This window comes from Entelurus aequoreus, linkage group LG07, assembly GCF_033978785.1.
Source record: "Entelurus aequoreus isolate RoL-2023_Sb linkage group LG07, RoL_Eaeq_v1.1, whole genome shotgun sequence".
In the NCBI taxonomy this organism is placed as follows: Eukaryota; Metazoa; Chordata; class Actinopteri; order Syngnathiformes; family Syngnathidae; genus Entelurus; species Entelurus aequoreus.
Genome location: NC_084737.1, coordinates 62873485 through 62878484, shown reverse-complemented (window position 1 = coordinate 62878484; position 5000 = coordinate 62873485).

The following is a 5000-nucleotide window of genomic DNA, read 5'->3' as shown; positions in this document are numbered from 1 at the left end:
GATACCCTCAACGCCCTGACTGCGCCTAGAAATTCTGTCCATAAAAGTTATGAACAGAATCGGTGACAAAGGGCAGCCCTGGCGGAGTCCAACCATCACTGGAAATGGGTCCGACTTACTGCCGGCAATGCGGACCAAGCTCTGACACTGATTATACAGGGAGCGGACCGCCACAATCAGACAGTCCGTTACCCCATACTCTCTGAGCACTCCACACAGGACTTCCCGGGGTACACGGTCGAATGCCTTCTCCAAGTCCACAAAGCACATGTAGCTGGTTGGGTAAACTCCCATGCACCCTCAAGGACCCTGCCGAGAGTATAGAGCTGGTCCACAGTTCCACGACCAGGACGAAAACCACACTGTTCCTCCTGAATCCGAGGTTCGACTATCCGGCGTAGCCTCCTCTCCAGTACACCTGAATAGACCTTACCGGGAAGGCTGAGGAGTGTGATCCCACGATAGTTAGAACACACCCTCCGGTTCCCCTTCTTAAAGAGAGGAACCACCAATCTGCCAATCCAGAGGTACCGCCCCCGATGTCCACGCGATGTTGCAGAGTCTTGTCAACCAAGACAGCCCCACAGCATCCAAAGCCTTAAGGAACTCCGGGCGGATCTCTTCCAAACCCGGGGCCTTGCCACCGAGGAGCTTTTTAACTACCTCGGCAACCTCAGCCCCAGAAATAGGAGAGCCCACCACAGAGGCACTGCTTCCTCGTAGGAAGACGTGCTGGTAGGATTGAGGAGGTCTTCGAAGTATTCCCTCCACCGATCCACAACATCCACAGTCGAGGTCCGCAGAACACCATTCCCACCATACACGGTGTTGACATTGCACTGCTTCCCCTTCCTGAGGCGGCGGATGGTGGTCCAGAATCGCTTCGAAGTCGTCCGGAAGTCGTTTTCCATGGCTTCCCCAAAGTCCTCCCATGTCTGAGTTTTTGCCTCTGCGACCACTAAAGCCGCACACCGCTTGGCCTGTCGGTACCTATCTGCTACCTCCGGAGTCCTATGAGCCAAAAGAGCCCGACAGGACTCTTTCTTCAGCTTGACGGCATCCCAGCGGGTTCTAGGATTACCACCACGACAGGCACCAACCACCTTGCGGCCGCAGCTCCAAACGGCCGCCTCGACAATAGAGGTACGGAACATCGTCCACTCGGACTCAATGTCCAGCGTCTCCCTCGTGACATGTTCAAAGTTCTTCCGGAGGTGGGAATTGAAACTCTCTCTTACAGGAGACTCTGCCAGACGTTCCCAGCAAACCCTCACAATGTGTTTGGGCCTGCCAGGTCTGTCCGGCACCCTCCCCCACCATCGCAGCCAACTCACCACCAGGTGGTGATCGGTAGAAAGCTCCGCCCCGCTCTTCACCCGAGTGTCCAAAACATGAGACCGCAAATCAGATGGCACAACTACAAAGTCGATCATTGAACTGCGGCCTAGGGTGTCCTGGTGCCAAGTACACATATGGAGACCCTTATGTTTGAACATGGTGTTTGTTATGGACAATATGTGACAAGCACAAAAGTCCAATAACAAAACACCACTTGGTTTCAGATCCGGGCGGCCATTCTTCCCAATCACACCTCTCCAGGTGTCGTTGCCAACATGAGCATTGAAGTCCCCCAGTAGAACGAGGGAATCACCCGGGGGAGCACTCAGCAGTACTCCCTTGAGTGAATCCAAAAAGGGTGGGTACTCTGAGCTGCCGTTTGGCACGTAAGCGCAAACAACAGAAAGGACCCGTCCCCCCACCCGAAGGTGGAGGGAAGCTACCCTCTCGTCCACTGGGTTTAACTCCAACGTGCAGGCTTTTCTTTTCTTTTTGGTTCCAGTGGACTACACATCATCCCTTAATGTGAACAGCCTCTCTGGAACTAAACTCGACCAAATCAGAAAAATGTTCCACAACAATAAGGTAAAAATCCTGTGTTTCTCTGAAACTAAATTAGATCAAAGTGTTTCTGACTCAGAGATAGAGATAGAAAACTTATCGGTTATCAGAAAGGACAGGAATAAACATGATGGTGGTGTTTGTATGTATATTCACAAGGATATTAAATACATAACTCGCACAGATTTTAACCACAATAACCTTGAATATGTGTGGGCAGAAATCAAATTCACAAACGCGAAGCCAGTACTGATAGGGACTGTATACAGACCCCCTAATCAGAGTGGTTTCTATGGTACTCTCGAGGAGTGCTTAGCTGGTGTAGAAAACATGGAGAAAATTATAACTGGAGATCTGAACACATATATTCAACGCAGAGATGCGCCTGTCTTCAAATCTTACAGCAAGCTTTGTAATCTGCACGGCCTCTCCCAGCTAATAACACTACCCACAAGGGTGTGTGATTCCACGCAATCAACCATAGATCTCATCCTCACATCAGACCGGCATAACATAAAAAATAGTGGGGTCATGATCTGTGGTCTTAGCGACCACTATCTAACCGTCTGCACCCGCAAAATAACTAAACCCAAAGCCAATGGCCACATAACAGCTCAATCCAGATCCCTTAAAACATACTCCAGTGATAATTTCAACCTTAAATTAGGTGAGTGGGACTGGTCCCCTGTGCTCACGAGCAACATGGTCGAAGATGCTTGGGATTGCTTCAAAACAGCGTTCCTAGCGATACTAAATGATATGGCTCCCGTGAGAACAGTCAGGATCAAAGCCCGCTCTGAACCATGGATGAATCCAGACCTATTAGCTGCCATAAAAGACAGAGACAGAAAATACTTTGAATACCAAAAGTATAAAACCGAAGTAGATAAACAACCCAATAATAATAACCTCAAATAACTCCTTACAACACTCAAAAAGCAATGCAATAAATTAAGAAATAAGGCAAACAAAATGGTAAACGGTAAATGGTAAATGGGTTGTACTTGTATAGCGCTTTTCTACCTTTTTTTTTTTTAAAGAACTCAAAGCGCTTTGACACTATTTCAACATTCACCCATTCACACACACATTCACACACTGATAGCAGGAGCTGCCATGCACGGCGCTAACCAGGCCCATCAGGAGCAAGGGTGAAGTGTCTTGCTCAAGGACACAACGGACGTGACTAGGATGGTAGAAGGTGGGGATTGAACCAGAAACACTCAAATTGCTGGCACGGCCACTCTCCCAACTTTGCCACGCCGCCCCCCCTGACTCACCTGACTAAATCCATTAAAAAAAATTACATTAACGACAAAATAGAGGAAAACACAAATAAGCCACGTGAGCTATGGTAAATTCTTAAGAACCAGCTTCCTGGATGCAGCCAGAAACTTAAAACCAGACTCACCAACATCAACATCAAGGAGGGTGACTCCCTCATTACAGACAAAATGGAGGTAACAAGCAGACTCAACACATTTTTCACCAGCATAGCCACAACTCTGGTTGACAAGCTGTCCCACCACTCTGGTCGTTTTGGTGTAGAACACATTAAAGCCTTCTACAGAAAACTAGGAGTAATGAACAACAATTTCAAGTTAGAAATGGTCTCAGCTGACGAGGTGCTTAATAAATTGAGCGCGCTCCACCTAAACAAGGCCACCGGCCTTGACAATATTCCCTCCAGATTCCTCAGAAACTCTGCCACCACCAATGCTCCTATCATCACACACATAATTAACCTTTCAATTAAACAAGGCCATGTACCAAAGGATTTCAAGATAGCAAGAATAACCCCCTGTGGGGAGGCGGGGCCGGCAGACCGACAGTGAGGCAACCGACTCCGAGATGGCGGCAAGGAGGCGTGGCCGGCAGTTCAACAGAGAGGCAAGGCACACCAGATGGCAGGCCGGGAGAGCAGCGAGGCGGGGGGGGCGCCGGGATCGGCGTCGTAATGAACGTCAGGTGTGTGGATTGCCCGGCTGGGCACAATTGAAAAATCTCCTCTCACTAAATAAAAGGGGAACAGCAGAGAACAACGGGGAAGAAGGCGGTTGAGAGCCAGCAACCCATGCAAAGAGAGATGGAGAGAGAAACAGGAGCCAGAGAGAGACGGATGCAGAGTGAGAGCGAAAGAGAGCGCAAGGAAGATGACGACGCACGCGGCTGAAAAGCGGGGCGGAAGAGCGAGCAGGGAACAGCAGGGCTGAAAATCAATCCGGCAAGATATTTTCTTATTGAAATAATAAAGAAGTCAAACCTACTCACGACAATGTCATTTCTTGGTGGTCCTACGAACCCGGACGACAGCCAGAGTCGGTCACATCCCCCTTTTTAAAAAAAGTAGCGAATTAGAACCTGGTAACTACCGACCTGTTTCTATTCTCAGTTCCATTTCGAAAGTAATGGAAAAAATAGTTTATGAACAGGTCGATAGATACCTTGCTACTAATAAACTCATGTACAAATTCCAATCCGGCTTCAGAACTAACCACTCCACTGACAAATGCCTTCTCTATCTGACCGACCACATCAAACATGAGGTGGACGCGGGCAAATACTGCGGCATGGTCATGCTGGACCTTCAGAAGGCCTTTGACACCGTTAACCACGCTATACTGTTGGATAAGCTCAGAGCAATCGGATTTGATAAAACCTCATCGAGCTGGATGCAATTTTACTTGGAGGGGAGGAAACAGGTAGTAGAGGTGAACGGCACCGTGTGCCCCCCCCCCCACAGTAAGCTGTGAGTCCCCCAAGGCAGTATATTAGGGCCTTTACTGTTCCTAAGATACGTAAATGACATGTCATCAGCATGTGACTGTGAATTGTTCCTGTTTTTGGATGACTCGGCCCTGCTGGTATCCGGCAAAGACAAGTCACAGGTGGAAAAAATCCTCCGTGCTGAACTCCTTACTATTTGCACCTGGCTCGCTGACAATAAACTATCCATACACTTGGGTAAAACGGAATCCATTCTATTTGGGTCCCAAATCAATCTCAAGAAAGTCAGTGACTTCACTATAAAAGTGGGTGACATTGTTATCACCAGGAAAGATGAGGTCACCTACCTAGGTTCCATTCTAGAGGCTAATCTT